At 47.8% G+C, this 18,283-nt stretch overlaps 1 protein-coding gene across 1 annotated transcript in view; it reads left to right on the top strand.

The window, feature by feature from the left end:
* Positions 1-9,118: 9,118 nt before the first annotated feature.
* Positions 9,119-18,283, top strand: part of DAZL (deleted in azoospermia like) — a 138,106-nt gene continuing 128,941 nt past the window's right edge. Inside the window, exon 1 of the mRNA XM_073676575.1 lies at positions 9,119-9,219. The gene's annotated coding sequence lies outside the window, so the exon portion shown is untranslated. The remainder of the gene's footprint in view (positions 9,220-18,283) is intronic.

Genomic DNA, 18,283 nt, shown 5'->3' with positions numbered 1-18,283 from the left:
AACAAGCTCCCCTTTTTCTTACTAAGTCCATGTACCCACGATGCAGAAATGCTCCGGATTTTTCCTGAGCGTTTCTGCATCTCCCTGGCAGAAAAAAACGCATGCGGATTGTACATGCGGATTGTACATGCGTTTTCCTGCCAGGGACAAGTGGATGTGAAGCGTTCTTCACATGCATTTCCACATGCGGGTTGTCAAGTGCTTTCCAAGCGATTTTAGCATCACTTGGAAAGTGCTTGTCAACTTGGTCACACTATATAAATCCATGCAACCGGCATGGATTTATATAGTGTGACCGTAAAAGAATGGTTTAAAAAAAAATAAAAATCTATACTTACCTTCCGATGGCCCCCGCAGCCTTGCTTCGCTCCGTCCTGGCTGCCGGCAGATCGCGGTTCACTGAAGGACCTGCCGTCACATGACTATGACGTCAGCGCAGGTCCTTCAGTCCATCGCGAGCTGCCAGCATGGGAAGACGAGCGCAGCGGGGCCGTCAGAAGGTAAATATAACATTTATTTTTTATTTTATTCTTTTTTTTACACGTTCTATGGTACCCGGGTCCGGAGGAGAGTCTCCTCTCCTCCACACCCGGGTACCATCCGCACATTGAAACGCGTGGAATGCGCATCTACATATGCAGTGATGCGTAATCCATGCGTTTCAATGCAAGTCAATGGCGGCGAAAACGCAGCGTTTCCACAATGTAATTGGTAGTGCTGCATTTTTTTCCGCAATGATAAATTTCCGCAGCATGTGCACACCACATGTGGATTATCATTGGGGAACATGGCAGGCCTTCTACCATGCGTTTTTTAAGTGTTTCTGCAGCGTTTTTGCCGCTGCGGAAACGCTTAAAAAACGCATCGTGGGCACACAGCCTAATGAAACATTTTACCTAAGTCTTAGTGGTCTGAGAAACATCTTCCCCTGAAGAAGCCACATGATGCTGGCGTAACATGTGGGGTCTGTAGCTTCTTCCTTCTATTCATGTTCTGGGTAATATCAGAAGGTCACATGTTCTTTTTTTCTTGATCTGGTATTTATACTATTTATTTGAATCTACTTTATATCTGTGTTCCTTTTCTCTCAATACAGCTGGAACTGATAAATTTCTGCTATTATTCTCTGGACATATTACCCATGTACATTTTTATATATTTTGGAGGAAGATAGCCTATATTTACACATTCAAATTCTACTGTGAAGATTCTGTGATTCTCAGAAAAACAATTTTTGTTTTTTTAATTGGTTTTAATATGCATCTTTTTTTTTGTTCACCGATATCATCTAATAAAGCTTTATTATTTTCAGTTTTCAGATTGCTATATGGGTAGTGATGCTCCTTCACAAAACAATTTTTCTTCTTTTGCTCTAATACAAAGATCACCAGTGACATTATACATAGGAGCTCTGTATATAGTGTCAGTGTACAGGTAATACAGTGATCACCAGTGACATTCTACACAGCAGCTCTGTATATAGTACAGGTAATACAGTAATCATCAGTGACATTATACATAGGAGTTCTGTATATAGTGTCAGTGTACAGGTAATACAGAGATCACCAGTGACATTATACACTGGAGCTCTGTATATAATGTTAGTGTACAGGTAATACAGTGATCACCAGTGACATTATACACAGGAGCTCTGTATATAGTTTTTTTCAGGTAATACAGTAATCACTAGTGACATTATACACAGGAGCTCTGTATATAGTTTATAGGTAATACAGTGATCACCAGTGACATTATACACAGGAGCTCTGTATATAGTTTTTTCTGGTAATACAGTAATCACTAGAGACATTATACACAGGAGCTCTGTATATAGTGTCAGTGTACAGGTAATACAGGGATCACCAGTGACATTATACAAAGGAGCTCTGTATATAGTGTATAGTGTTCAGGTAATACAGAGATCACCAGTGACATTATACACAGGAGCTCTATATACAGAGTATAGGTAATACAGTGATCTCCAGTGACATTATACACAGGAGCTCTGTATATAGTGTCAGTGTACAGGTATTACAGGGATCACCAGTGACATTATACACAGGAGCCCTTTGCATAGTATGTAGTGTATAGTGTCAGTGTAAAGGTAACACACTGACTCACCGGTGACATCTCTAGTTGAAGTACTTCATCTTCGCTTTTCTTGTTTATCCAGCACAGACCACTATCACTTCTTCCAGCCAGGACTTGTCTCTGCAGAATATAACACATTTATCTAGAGCAGTTTCCAGAGCACATTCCCCAATTTTTCCCCAACTTCTACACTACACCAGATGAAGAAAAAAGCATAGTGTCGCCCTGCCCAGTAACAGGACCCCCCACGGAAAACAGTATCCTCAAAATTAAAATGCATTACAGCAGTAATGATATCCATTAAATAGCCCCTACTGTAATAATGTCCCACATCCTGCCCCCATATGTAATCCATTCTGGACCCCACATGTCCTGGCCCATTGTGTTCTCCCATTCCTGGCCCCATATGTCTTCATCCTGCCCTCATGTTTTCTCCCATCCTGGCCCCATGTGACTTCATCCTGCCCCCATTTGTCTCCATGCCGCCCCCATATGTCTCCATCCTGCCCCCATTTGTCTCCATCCTGCTCCCATGTTTCTCCAGTCTGCCATGTCTCTCCATTCTGCCCCCATTTGTATCCATTCTGCCCCATGTCATCTATCCATTCTGCCCCGTGTCTCCATTATGGCTCCATTATGCCCATGTGTCTCCATTCTGCCCCCATCTCATCTACCATTCTGCCCCATGTCGTCTCTCCATTCTGCCCCCATGTCTCATTCTGTCCCTATGTCTCTCCATTCTGCCCACATGTCTCTCCATTCTGCCCCTATTTGTCTCCATTCTGCCCCCATGTCATCTCCACTCTATCCCCATGTCATCTCCATTCTGCCTCATGTTATCTCCCATTCTGCCCACATGTCTTCTCCCATTCTGCCCCATGTCATCTCCCATTCTGCCCCCATGTCATCTCCCATTCTGCCCCGTGTCATCTCCCATTCTGCCCCAATATTATCTCTCCATTCTGCTCCTATTTGTCTCCATTCAGCGCCATTTCATCTCCCATCCTGCCCCAATGTCATCTCCCATCCTGCCCCCATGCCATCTCCCATCCTGCCCCCATGCCATCTCCCATCCTGCCACAATGTCATCTCCAATCCTGCCACAATGTCATCTCCCATCCTGCCACAATGTCATCTCCCATCCTAACCCATTTCATCTCCCATCCTACCACATGTCATCTCCATTCTATCCCCATGTCATCTCCCATTCTGCCCCATTGCATCTCCCATTCTGCCCCCATGTCATCTCCCATTCTGCCCCCATGTCATCTCCCATTCTGCACCTATTTGTCTCCATTCTGCCCCAATGTCATCTTCCATTCTGCCCCATATCATCTCCCATTCTGTCCCCATGTCTCTCCATTCTGCTCCTTTTTGACTCCATTCTGCCCCATGTCATCTCCCATCCTGCCGTAATGTCATCTCCCATCCTGCCCCCATGTCATCTCCCATCCTGCCCCAGTGTCATCTCACATTCTGCCCCCATGTCATCTCACATCATGCCCCCACATCATCTCCCATTCTGCCCCCATGCCATCTCCCATCCTGCCCCCATGCCATCTCCCATCCTGCCACAATGTCATCTCCCATCCTGCCCCAATGTCATCTCCCATCCTGCCCCATGCCATCTCCCATCCTGCCCCCATGCCATCTCCCATCCTGCCACAATGTCATCTCCAATCCTGCCACAATGTCATCTCCCATCCTGCCACAATGTCATCTCCCATACTAACCCATTTCATCTCCCATCCTACCACATGTCATCTCCATTCTATCCCCATGTCATCTCCCATTCTGCCCCATGTCATCTCCCATTCTGCCCCCATGTCATCTCCCATTCTGCCCCATGTCTCTCTATTCTGCCCCTATTTGTCTCCATTCTGCCCCAATGTCATCTTCCATTCTGCCCCCATATCATCTCCCATTCTGTCCCCATGTCTCTCCATTCTGCTCCTTTTTTACTCCATTCTGCCCCATGTCATCTCCCCTCCTGCCCTAATGTCATCTCCCATCCTGCCCCCATGTCATCTCCTATTCTGCCCTCATGTCATCTCCCATCCTGCCCCAGTGTCATCTCACATTCTGCCCCCATGTCATCTCACATCCTGCCCCCACATCATCTCCCATTCTGCCCCCATGCCATCTCCCATCCTGCCCCCATGCCATCTCCCATCCTGCCACAATGTCATCTCCCATCCTGCCCCAATGTCATCTCCCATCCTGCCCTCATGCCATCTCCCATCCTGCCCCCATGCCATCTCCCATCCTGCCACAATGTCATCTCCAATCCTGCCGCAATGTCATCTCCCATCCTGCCACAATGTCATCTCCCATCCTAACCCATTTCATCTCCCATCCTACCACATGTCATCTCCATTCTATCCCCATGTCATCTCCCATTCTGCCCCCATAGCATCTCCCATTCTGCCTCCATTGCATCTCCCATTCTGCCCCATGTCTCTCGATTCTGCCCCTATTTGTCTCCATTCTGCCCCAATGTCATCTTCCATTCTGCCCCCATATCATCTCCCATTCTGTCCCCATGTCTCTGCATTCTGCTCCTTTTTGACTCCATTCTGCCCCATGTCATCTCCCATCCTGCCCTAATGTCATCTCCCATCCTGCCCCCATGTCATCTCCCATCCTGCCCCAGTGTCATCTCACATTCTGCCCCCATGTCATCTCACATCCTGCCCCCACATCATCTCCCATTCTGCCCCCATGCCATCTCCCATCCTGCCCCCATGCCATCTCCCATCCTGCCCCAATGTCATCTCCCATCCTGCCCCCATGCCATCTCCCATCCTGCCCCCATGCCATCTCCAATCCTGCCACAATGTCATCTCCCATCCTGCCACAATGTCATCTCCCATCCTAACCCATTTCATCTCCCATCCTACCACATGTCATCTCCATTCTATCCCCATGTCATCTCCCATTCTGCCCCCATGTCATCTCCCATACTGCCCCCATTGCATCTCCCATTCTGCCCCCATGTCATCTCCCATTCTGCCCCATGTCTCTCCATTCTGCCCCTATTTGTCTCCATTCTGCCCCAATGTCATCTTCCATTCTGCCCCCATATCATCTCCCATTCTGTCCCCATGTCTCTCCATTCTGCTCCTTTTTGACTCCATTCTGCCCCATGTCATCTCCCATCCTGCCCTAATGTCATCTCCCATCCTGCCCCCATGTCATCTCCTATTCTGCCCTCATGTCATCTCCCATCCTGCCCCAGTGTCATCTCACATTCTGCCCCCATGTCATTCTCACATCCTGCCCCCACATCATCTCACATTCTGCCCCCATGTCATCTTCCATCCTGCCTCCATGTCTCCATTCTGCCCCCGTGGCGCGGAGTTAAAAAAAAGTAAAAAAAAAAAGTTTCTCCTTATCTGGCTGTCGGCAACTCTCCTTCGTCAATCTGCCACTCAGGCTATGTGCCCACGATACAGAAATGCTGCATATTTTTTCCGCTTCTCCCTGGCAGGAAAAACGCATGCGGATTTTACATGCGTTTTTCCCGCCAGGTAGAAGCGTTTCTCAAGCGTTTTTGCATGCGGGTTATCAAGCGCTTTTCCAAGCGATTTTAGCATCACTTGGAAAAGTGCTTGACAACTTGGTCACACTATATAAATCCATGCAACCGGCATGGATTTATATAGTGTGACCAAGAAATAGTTTAAAAAAAAGAATAAGAATGGTAAAAAATAAAAAATAAAGATTATACTTACCTTCCGATGGCCCCCGTTCTCCTTCTCCGCTCCGTCCGGTGTGTTGGGCGGCTCGCGGTTGTGTAAAAGGACCTGCCATGAAGTCATTGAGTCATGTGACAGGTCACGCCACCGCGATGTCAGCGGTCACGTGACCTGTCACATAACTAAATGACGTCATGTCAGGTCCTCACACCACCGCGAACCGCCCAACACACCGGACACATCGCTGAGGAGACTGGGGGCCATCGGAAGGTAAGAATAATCTTTACTTTTTATTTTAAATTCTAGTTTTTACAGGTACTTATGGTACCCGGGTCTGGAGGAGAGTCTCATCTTCTCCAGACCTGGGTACCATCCGCACATTGAATCGCTTCATATCCGCATGTGCACATGTAGTGATGCGGATATCAAGCGTTTCAATGCAAGTCAATGGTGGCAATTACGCTGCGTGTCCGCAAAATTAATGGACACGCTGCGTATTTTTCCGCAATGATAATCCGCAGCGGAAATTTCTGCAGCATGTGCACAGCACATGCAGATTATCATTGGGGACCATGGGGCATGTATTACCAAGCGTTTTTTAAGTGTTTTCGCTGCGGAAATTCCGCAGCAAAAACGCTTGAAAAACTCATAGTGGGCATGCAGCCTCACAGTCATACGCCCTTCGACATGTATGCTGACGTCAGCTGCCGGTCTCCATTCTGCCCCCATGTCTCTCCATTCTGCCCCCATGTCATCTCAATTCTGCCCCCATGTCATCTCCCAATCTTCCCCCATGTCACCTCCCAATCTGCCCCCATGTCACCTCCCAATCTGCCCACATGTCATCTCCCATTCTGCCCCCATGTCATCTCCCATTCTGCCCCCATGTCATCTCTCATTCTGCCCCCATGTCTCCATCCTGCCCCCATGTCATCTCCCATTCTGCCCCCATAGTGCAGCTTTACAAAAAAGTAGAAAAAATCAGAGGCGCAGACGCCAGACAGTTACAGACTGCCACAGACACAGACTCCCTCATGGCAATAGATTTCAAGTGAGCGTGCGTCCAAGGACGCAAATTCACTTCGCTGGGGCCCGGTGAGCAGAGGAGGCGCCCGGTCCGGGCCCCTCTGCTCATCGGGCCCCTCAGCTTACCGGGCCCCACACGCCAGTAAGGGCAGTAATGCCCTAATGGCGGCCCTGCCTACCAAAACCAACGCATAGAAAGACAATCAGTGAATTGGAGAAAGGCTCATGGGTGCACAAAGCTTACTGATGAGCTTAGAGAGCTAAGGCTATCTTGTCTGCTCCTATCCTAAGGAAAAGCTACTGTAGCAAAAACTACTGAAAAATTAAAGTGTTGAATACAATAGAGGTCAAAACAAACAATGCATCATAGCTTACTGTAAATGGGACTTTATAGTCACAGACCTGTCAGAGTACCTATGCTGACCAATATCAAAAGTACCTATCATGAGCACAAAAGTATCAGAGCTGAACCAAGAGCAATAAAAGAAGATGGCCTGGTGAGATAAGTCACATTTCTTCTAAATCAGGGTTCCCCAATGTTTTCAGGATTTCCTTAGTATTGCACAGGTGATGGAATTATTGCCTGTGCAGGTGATGCAATTATCACCTGTGTAATACTAAGGAAATCCTGAAAACATGACCTGTTGGTGGGCCTTGAGGACTGAAGTTGGGGAACCCTGTTCTAAATCATTACTAAGGCTGTGTACATATCCGACACTGGAAAAGATGGGCACTGAATAAACTATAGGAAGAAAGTAAACTGTTGAAAAAATAGTGGGTATATAGGTAATGTTTAAAGAAGTTTTCCTGTCAGAAGATATTGATGATCTATCATTAGAAAGGTAGAGGTGTCAGACCTATTCAAGGTCATCAATATCTTCTGACTGGCCAACTCCTTTGCTATGTACCACTTGCATAACTATTGTTGCAGACTAAATATATCCCTTATTCCCTAATGTCAGTTGCTTCTTTTCCAGGTGCGTCATGCAACACTGCAAAAATTGTTTTAAGGAACATAAGAGATAAAAGTGTTAACTTGGCCTCCAAGGAATGTGGGATGTGGGGGAAAGGCCTAACCATGGATGACTCAATGTAAAACTTTAGGACTTAAAGGATGAGCTGCTAATTTGTGGGTGTCATAAAAACAGGAAGCATTCTTAACGTCTGTCAGAGGCCACAGGCTCAAAAAGGCTACCTTGAACAGACTTGTTGCATGATCACCAGAGGAACCCCGGCCTTCACCCTTTAACCCTTGTACAGGGATCTGTTCTTACAATGGGGTCCAGTGGATTGCTTCTATGGAAGGGCTGGTGTCCGGAGGAGCAAACCAGGGCAGTATAATGGTCTGGTAGCCCGGTCAAAACCAAGAGCCAGAGAAGGTACAAAATAATATGGCAGGAGAAATGTCCATAAACAAGCCAAGGTCAAAACAGGGAACACATACACTATGCAGGAGCAGAAACCACAGACCATAACTGGAGGAGCACAAAGCTATATCTGGCAGCTGCTAGCAGTAAGCTGGAAACTTTAGTAGGGTGTGGTGCTTTCCAATTGACTGAAGCAAGGAGCTGATAACTCCAGCTGGATAGTACATACACCCATACTGTCAGGCTGGATAGCACTACAGATCCTAGTTGCCCTAATCTAAGTGGATGGACAGTGCCTGTGTAGTCCAGAGCTTCGGGTTCCAACGTCTCTTCTATCACCAGCGCCGCCTGCAGGATGAATATGGCGGCTCCTGACGACAGAGGCAGACGTCTCACGAGCAGGTCCTGGGTGGAGATATGACAGTTTAAATATCTTGTGGAGTCCTTGCCTCATCTGGTCAAAGCTTTTTTTGGGAGCATGAAGAGGACCTATACAATAATAGGTGCTTATAATGATATGGCCGATTGGAGTACATGAACAAGAATCTTTAGGGGCCGATTCATCAGGACTGGCGTAGCACACCATCGCACTATGCCAGGTTTGCTGGAGTAGAAGGCGCACTTCTTAATGAATTTGGCGTCTCTTCTGAGTGGCGTGCGCTGGGCCAGAAATACTCCTCCAGTCTGAGTCTAGAGTAGCATTTCTGCCAAACAAAGCACTGGTTCTTTTATTTGAAGGGTTCAACCCACTTAGAAGGAGCTGAAAGTCGCAAAATTTTTACAATACACTTCCTTGCGCAACAATTTTGCGACTTTTCAAAGCTTTTAACACAGTTTTCTAGAGAAAAAAAACTTTGATTAATCGGCCCCAGTGTTCTGGAAACATTACATCCAACCTTTAAAACTTTTTTTTTTTATGATAATCATAAAACATTTTCTACAAGGAGGAGCTTTACTCCGTAAAAGACTGCTGGACAGTATGACATCAAAACAGAAGGGAAAGCTGGAACAAACAACATACAGACACGTGTTACAAGGTATTTATTATTAGGTTACAGAAAAGTGGTTATGCGAGCGGAGTTAGTCTTTATGAGATGTAGTTGTCATGCTTGTCATTGTCCCTGGAGGGTATTTCCAAAATCTACAAAGACATACAGCTCCTCCAGTCTTGTAAGGCTACAATTTTATGGTTTAGTTCTAGTGTTCACCTAGTTGAATATTTTCTCATAACATTGTGTTTATGGTGGATTGTGTGTTATTCCAGGAAGTCTGCCTCATTCTGAATGTGTCGGTGATGTGTCAATAAATATGCTTTTCACGATGAGAGAGGTGGATTCTGTCTGTTTTCCACGACTCTTTTCACTTGGCATAACTAAAACCACATGTGCCTACATCTATATTTAACAGAGCTATATAAGTTTTTTTCTGTGTATAACAGCAAACCATAAACCAAATTACTAAAATAAGTCCTTGTAAGTCTTTTATATATATATTTTTTTTACTGCATGTTCTAAGGGCTAATTCAGTCCCATGTTTTCTAAAATTATTAACAGACTGAAATCTATGTGACTAAGGTAGCTTTTAACTAAATATGTACGGTGTCCACACTGAAGGGGGTCAGTAATCAGCACTACTAAAAGTAGTTTACCATGTCTGTTCTTACAGGATTCTTTTTTAGATCCAGCCATCCTAGTACTTACCCTAAGAACAGCCTGAACTATTTGTGTATGGATTCATCAAGGTGCGTGAGGGACAAAATTATATTCCATGCTGACTCTCTGTGGCTGCTGCTGATTTGTAGGAGAAATATGCTTTATTTTTTGGGTCGGATTGTTCATTCTGGTCGGATTGTTCACTCTTGAGGGGGTTGTCCACTATTTGGACAACCCCTTCTCAATCCTTATGTTTCCCCCATTTAAAATAACAACACTTTTACTCAGTGGCGTAACTAGAGTCTGATAAGCCCTAGTGCAAGATGTGGACCGAGGCCCCCCATTATGAATATGTATATAGATATATATATACACACACACACATATTATTATTATTATTTATTATAGCGCCATTTATTCCATGACGCTTTACATGTGAAAAAGGGGGTATACATAGCAAAAACATTTACATAATCTTAGCAAAACGAGTCAGCGACTGGTACAGGAGGAGAGAAGACCCTACCCGTGAGGGCTCACAATCTACAAGGGATGGGTGAGGATACAGTAGGTGGGGGTAGAGGAGGTCATGCAGTAATGTGGTGGGGCGGTGGTTACTGCAGCTTGTAGGCTTGTCGGAAGTGGTAGGTCTTCAGATTCCTTTTGAAGGCTTCCACAGTAGGCGAGAGTCTGATGTGTTGGGGTAGAGAGTTCCAGAGTAGGGGGGATGCGCAGGAGAAATCTTGTATGCGATTGTGGGAAGAGGAAATATATATACAGTACAGACCAAAAGTTTGGACACACCTTCTCATTTAAAGATTTTTCTGTATTTTCATGACTATGAAAGCTGTGCATTCACACTGAAGGCATCAAAACTATGAATTAACACATGTGGAATTATATACTTAACAAAAAAGTGTGAAACAACTGAAAATATGTCTTATATTCTAGGTTCTTCAAAGTAGCCACCTTTTGCTTTGATGACTGCTTTGCACACTCTTGGCATTCTCTTGATGAGCTTCAAGAGGTAGTCACCGGAAATGATCTTCCAACAATCTTGAAGGAGTTCCCAGAGATGCTTAGCACTTGTTGGCCCTTTTGCCTTCACTCTGCGGTCCAGCTCACCCCAATCCATCTCGATTGGGTTCAGATCTGGTGACTGTGGAGGCCAGGTCATCTGGCGTAGCACCCCATCACTCTCCTTCTTGGTCAAATAGCCCTTACACAGCCTGGAGGTGTGTTTGGGGTCATTGTCCTGTTGAAAAATAAATGATGGTCCAACTAAACACAAACCGGATGGAATAGCATGCCGCTGCAAGATGCTGTGGTAGCCATGGTGGTTCTGTATGCTTTCAATTTTGAATAAATCCCCAACAGTGTCACCAGCAAAGCACCCCCACACCATCACACCTCATCCTCCATGCTCCACGGTGGGAACCAGGCATACAGAGACCATCCGTTCACCTTTTCTGCGTTGCACAAAGACGAGGTGGTTGTAACCAAAGATCTCAAATTTGGACTCATCAGACCAAAGCACAGATTTCCACTGGTCTAATGTACATTCCTTGTGTTCTTTAGCCGAAACAAGTCTCTTCTACTTGTTGCCTGTCCTTAGCAGTGGTTTCCTAGCAGCTATTTTACCATGAAGGCCTGCTGCACAAAGTCTCCTCTTAACAGTTGTTATAGAGATGTGTCTGCTGCTAGAACTCTGTGCGGCATTGACCTGGTCTCTAATCTGAGCTGCTGTTAACCTGCGATTTCTGAGGCTGGTGACTCGGATAAACTTATCCTCAGAAGCAGAGGTGACTCTTGGTCTTCCTTTCCTGGGGCGGTCCTCATGTGAGCCAGTTTCTTTGTAGCGCTTGATGGCTTTTGCAACTGCACTTGGGGACACTTTCAAAGTTTGCCCAATTTTTCTGACTGACTGACCTTCATTTCTTAAAGTAATGATGGCCACTCGTTTTTCTTTACTTAGCTGCTTTTTTCTTGCCATAATACAAATTCTAACAGTCTATTCAGTAGGACTATCAGCTGTGTATCCACCTGACTTCTGCACAACACAACTGATGGTCCCATTTATAAGGCAAGAAATCCCACTTATTAAACCTGACAGGGCACACCTGTGAAGTGAAAACCATTTCCAGTGACTACCTCTTGAAGCTCATCAAGAGAATGCCAAGAGTGTGCAAAGCAGTCATCAAAGCAAAAGGTGGCTACTTTGAAGAACCTAGAATATAAGACATATTTTCAGTTGTTTCACACTTTTTTGTTAAGTATATAATTCCACATGTGTTAATTCATTGTTTTGATGCCTTCAGTGTGAATGTACAATTTTCATAGTCATGAAAATACAGAAAAATCTTTAAATGAGAAGGTATGTCCAAACTTTTGGTCTGTACTGTATATATCACAAAAGTGAGTACACCCCTCACATTTTTGTAAATATTTCATTATATCTTTTCATGGGACAACATGGGAAGATATGACACTTTGATACAATGTACAGTAGTCAGTGTACAGCTTGTATAATAGTGTCAATTTGGTGTACTCTCTAAATAACTCAACACACATTCATTAATGTCTAAACCGCTGGCAACAAAAGTGAGTACACCCCTAAGTGAAAATGGCCAATTGTGCCCAAAATGTCAATATTTTGTGTGGCCACCATTATTATCACGCACTGCCTTAACTCTCTTGGGCATGGAGTTCACTAGAGCTTCATAGGTTGCCACTGGAATCCTCTTCCACTCCTCCATGACGACATAATGGAGCAGGTCGATGTTATAGACATTGCGCTCCTCCACCTTCCGTTTGAGGATGCCCCACAGATGCTCAATAGGGTATAGATCTGGAGACATGTTTTGCACCTTTACCCTCAGTTTCCTTAGCAAAGTATCTAGGGGTAATATTTCTCCTTGCAGAGAGTGACGTGTTAAGCACGTCAGGTGAGGAGACTTTTAAAGCTGCAATGCTCTTCTGGGAAATATGAAAGTTGTTTCTTCAGACAGCCAAACCAGAACTCACACTTTGCACTGACGAGGGGCTGTACCCCGAAACACAGTGGCTGCAAACTGAGTTTCTGGTATTGGCTTTTATTCTAAGTCATGTGATAAGGCTCGTTAAAGGGTCACTATTCACTTTTAGGATTGCTACTTCCTGTAGGTGGCACTAGAATTCTAGTCCTCTTCCTCTCTGAAGAGACAATTTGCATATTTCTTTAGCAAGGCAGTCGTCATCTTGGAGGTGTGTTTGGGGTTGTTATTATGTTGGAATACTGCCCTGCGGCCCAGTTTCTGAAGGGAGGGGATCATCCTCTGCTTCAGTATGTCACAATACATGTTGTCATTCATGGTTCTGACGTGCCCCCTGGGCCGTGGGTTACTCGGTGCCGGGCCGGTCGTTGCTAGGGGAGATGTCACAGTGGCGGTGACCCGGTCCGTGACCCAGGGCGGTCAATCAAAAGGGGAATATTTACAGGGGATTTATAGTTTTTATATCCTGTTCGTGACGCCAAAGATGACGCGCCCCCTGGGCCATGGGGTACTCGGTGCCGGGCCGGTCGTTGCTAGGGGAGAAGTCACAGTGGCGGTGACCCGGTCCGTGACCCAGGGCGGTCAATTTAAGGAGATATTTACAGGGGATTTATAGTTTTTATATCCTGTTCGTGACGCCAAAGATGACGCGCCCTCTGGGCCGTGGGGTACTCAGTGTCGGGCCGGTCGTTGCTAGGGGAGATGTCACAGTGGCGGTGACCCGGTCCATGACCCAGGGCAGTCAATCAAAAGGGGAATTGACTCGCCCCCTGGGCCGTGGGGCACTCGGATCCGGGCAGTAGGGGAACGATGGGAGTAGTAGTGGCAACCCGGTTCCGTGGCTCAGGGTGGTCAGGCCAGTGGTAGTCTGCTATGCGCCATTGATAATGTCCGACTACGCCACCCGTGGATTGTGGTTATTAACAACCGCCGCTGCATGCAGACCGCTGGGGCTGATGAGGTGTGCAGCTAGGGTAGTGCGACTCCCCACGGGAAGAGTGCGGCCCCAGGGCAGTATAATGGATGGTGGGAGTGATGGTGGTGAGAGTCCCAGTACCGGTAGTGCTGGAGGCGCGAAGGAGCACACAGACAACAGGTTGCAGTCCAGGGTCTTTACTAAAACAGGTAAACTGACCCATAAACAGTCCCGGCTAGGAGGGGACCTGGATGTCTGAGAGCAATTGGGAGATTGGCCCTGGTTAGGGTGAGGGTGTAGGCCTACCGTGCTTTCTGCGCTCCTTCTGACTATCTCCTCCTTATAGGGTAAAAGCTCACGTTTCCGAGCTCTCCGTGTACTCTCGCCTGTATGGCCTGCAACGTGGGTTCCTTTCTGCTCCCGGCCTGGTACGGCTTTCCTGGTCCCTTCTGTTGTGGCAGGGCCTTCAGGCTTCTTAGGCCAAGGGAATATACAGTCCCCTGCGGACAGGTCATCTGCTGGAGAATGTGGAATCCTCCCAGCCTCAGACACCAAAGTCTGGTAAATTAAGTCCTTTATCTGCCAAGACAGGCTCACTTCGCCTCTTGTCTCTGGCTTGTGGCTCTCCTCCTGCCACACTTCCTCTTAGGTGCAATACAACTTTTTGTCCCTGCTCTGCTCCGGGACACATCTCAGTACTGAGACAGGTCATCCAGTTCTCCCTAACCCTGCCCCCAGCACCAGCTTTTATAGGGGCAGCCTGCTCCCCCTACTGGCCTGAGACAGGAGGTACTGCATGCTAATATTCCCCTGACTAGAGAACCTCCCCCTTGCTCTCAGACACAGCTTTATTACACTTGTGGCATCCAGGTCAGGGTGACACATTCCCCCCTAGTAAAATTTAGTACTCCGGGACTAAACAATAAACAAAGACAATATACATGACCATAAAACATTATCAGGAAAGTGACGCACAGATTGAGTTCTTAAGGTCACAGTGTGGTCTGTGACCGGGTGTCCATATCACCAACACAACGGGGAGCCTTAACCAGGTGGGGGTCTGTCCTACCCCAAGTCCTTCACAGTCTTAGTTCATTCCTTGGTTAGGCTCCGAACGCAGTCCATACAAGGTCCCGGTTATAAAAAGTCCATAACCTTTGAGTCCTTACGGTAACTGCAAGAAACTGAAACACAGAATTACCAAACATGCATGTAACTTGGCAAACATTTCAACATTTGGCAACAGGGTTATTTACAATTTTAGTGCACTCTATATTCTCCAGCGAGCGGGTATCTGTCCCTTTGTGCTCCTGGTTGACCTACGTAGCCCACTGTCGGGTGGTGGACCGACCTGGCTTTCCTCACTAGCGTTAGGGGTACAGCTACCAGCTGGGTGTACAGGTAGGGCAGGCAGCTGTCTGCGGGTCCTTTGGCTTACCGCAGGCATGGCAGGCTCACTGTCAGCAGAGGGTTGACTCTCCTTGGCTGCTGGTACAGGCTCTTCTGCCTCTGGAACTGCTTGCTCCTCTTCACCTTCCTGCTCTGGTGTTGGTTGTTGCTGTGCCGGTTGCAGGAAATGCAGGACGGGTACCACTATGGCATCGTTTATCCGAGTCCAGGACTGAGGGAACTCTCCGAGAACGGTGCTGATCATTTCTTCCTTGTCCTCTGCGGGTTCAAGGTCACTTTGATCCTCTTCTGCACTACGGAGTTGCTTGGGACATCTTTTTAGGTGGTCTCTGGAGACGGTACTAGTGGTTTCTCCTCCGTCCTTGGTGATCACGCACACCTTCGGGTTGTCGTGATCAGACTGTAGTACGGTGTAGGGTTCCCTTTCCCACTGGTCGTCCAACTTATGTAGCCTTCTCTTCCGCTTCAGGACTTGCTCACCAGGTTCTAGGGGACCAGCAGGGGCATGTTGGTTGAAGAGTTTTTCTTGCCTCTCTCTCACCTGGGCCAGGCTCTTCTCCACACTCTCCTGTACCTTCTTGTACTGCAGTTGCCTTTCCGTATCCCAGTCTGCATCCGGGGAGGTGTCCTCAGGTGTTAGGACTCCCATCTCCAGGTCTACGGGCAGCTTACCTGGTCTGGCTCGCATCAGGTAAGCCGGGGTGCAGTTGGTAGCATTCACGCGGATATGATTGTATAAGTCTATCAGGTCCGGCAGTTTTTCTGGCCACAGGCTGCGTTCCTCCAGGGGCAACATCTTCAGGAGATCGATAACTATATTGTTCATCTTCTCACACATCCCGTTGGTTTGTGGATGGTAAGGCGTTGTCCGAATCTTCTTACAGCCATAGAGGTTGCAGAACTCCTGGAAGATTTCAGCCTCGAAAGCTGGACCCTGGTCTGTCAGGACCTGTTCCGGATACCCGTGTGGACGCCAGAAGTATTGCTGGAAGGCTCTGGCCGCTGTTTGGGCTGTCAAGTCCTTTACCGGGACCACCACTAGAAAACGGGAATAGTGGTCCACGATTGTCAGGGCATAGATGTATCCTGACCGGCTGGGGGCCAATTTGATATGGTCCAGAGCTACCAGCTCAAGAGGCTGCGTGGTGACGATGGGCCTCAAGGGTGTCTTCTGGCTGGTGCGGTCCTTCCTCCTTAGCTGACAAGGGCCACAGTCTCTGCACCATTTTTCTACAGCTCCTCTCATGCCGACCCAAAAGAACCTTCCTCTTAGCAGGAACTCCAGTTTCTTCCAACCGAAGTGCCCCGCTCTGTCATGGTAAGCCCCCAGGACCATAGCTGCATCCCGCCTTGGGACCACGACTTGCCAGGTCAGCTCGTGCGTCCGGTGGTTGACAATCCTTCTGCACAACTTGCCTTTGTAGAGGAACAGCTTGCTCTTCTCTTTCCATAGCTGCTTGGCTTCCTCTGGGGCGTCCGGATCCATGCGGGCGTCTTCCTGGGTCAGCAGATCTTTCACCAGGCGGATGGCAGGGTCACTATCTAGAGTCTCGGCCCAGCTGTGGTGAGGTAGGGGATTGATCATCACGGTTGTTAGATCCTCCTCCTTCACGCGGTGGGAGTATTGAGCGGCTCCATACCGGTGAAACGCGGGGAGTTCTACCTCCTCCAGCTCTTCTGGGTCTTCGTCACCTTCAGGTAAGTGAGGCATTCTCGAGAGGGCGTCAGCATTGGCATTGGTTTTGCCTGCCCGGTACTTGATCACGAAGTCATAGTTGGAGAGACGGGCCATCCACCGCTGTTCCAGGGCACCCAGTCTCGCATTGTCCAGGTGTGTCAACGGGTTGTTGTCCGTGTACACGGTGAACTTTGCGGAGGCCAGGTAATGCTTGAAGCGTTCCGTTACGGCCCACACCACCGCCAAGAATTCTAGCTTGAAGGAGCTGTAATTCTCCGGGTTCCTCTCGGTGGGCCTCAGCTTCAGGCTGGCGTACGCGATCACCCTTTCTCTGCCCTGTTGGTTTTGGGACAGTACGGCTCCCAGTCCCACATTACTGGCATCTGTGTGAAGGATAAAAGGCTGGCCATAATCAGGGTAGGCCAGGATCTCATCTCCTGTGAGGGCCATCTTCAACTGGCGGAAGGACTCCTCTTCCGGTTTATCCCACTTGAAGGGTGGCTTTTGACTTCTGGACTTAGACTGTCCGATCAGGAGGTCCTGCATAGGAGCTGCCATCTTAGTGAACCTGGGGACGAACCTTCGGTAGTAGCCTACCAACCCGAGGGACTGCATTACTTCTTTGATGTTCGAGGGGTTTGGCCAGCTCTTGATTGCCGTGACCTTGTCAGGGTCGGGGGCCACTCCTTCCGCACTTACCACGTGCCCAAGGTACTGGACCTTTGGCTTCAGCAGGTGACACTTCGATGGTTTCACCTTCAGGCCATAGCCTGCCAGGGCTTCGAACACCTCGGCCAGGTGTTTTAGATGATCCTCGTAAGTCTTCGAATAGACGATCACGTCGTCCAGGTAAAGGAGGACCGTCTCGAAGTTTCGGTGCCCTAGACAGCATTCCATCAGCCTCTGGAAGGTCCCTGGTGCGTTGTAGAGCCCGAAGGGCATACAGTTGAACTCACTCAGTCCCATCCAGGTGGTGAAGGCGGTCTTCTCCTTGTCAGCCTCTGCCACAGGAACCTGCCAGTACCCGCTAGTAAGGTCCAAAGTAGAAAAGAAGTTAGCTGATTTTAGTGCGGCTAAAGACTCCTCTATTCTAGGCAGCGGATATGCGTCTTTGTGGGTGATACGGTTGATTTGTCTATAGTCCACGCACATTCTCATGGTGCCGTCTTTCTTTTTTACCAGAACCAGGGGGGCTGCCCAGGGGCTACAGCTATCTCTAATGACCCCAGCTTCTTTCTTTTCCCGCAGCATACCCTTGGTGTTCTGATAATGTGCAGGGGGTACAGGCCTGTGTCTCTCTTTTATTGGTGGGTGGCTCCCTGTGGGGATGTGGTGTTCTATCCCTTTTACTCTGCCGAAGTCTAGCGTGTGCTTACTAAAACTTCTCTCGTACTCCTGGACCACCCGGTAGACTCC

The sequence above is a fragment of the Phyllobates terribilis genome, unplaced genomic scaffold, assembly GCF_046119375.1.
Source record: "Phyllobates terribilis strain yellow unplaced genomic scaffold, ASM4611937v1 Scaffold_4__5_contigs__length_816908805, whole genome shotgun sequence".
Taxonomy (NCBI): Eukaryota; Metazoa; Chordata; class Amphibia; order Anura; family Dendrobatidae; genus Phyllobates; species Phyllobates terribilis.
This window is presented reverse-complemented; position numbering and strand designations above follow the sequence as displayed.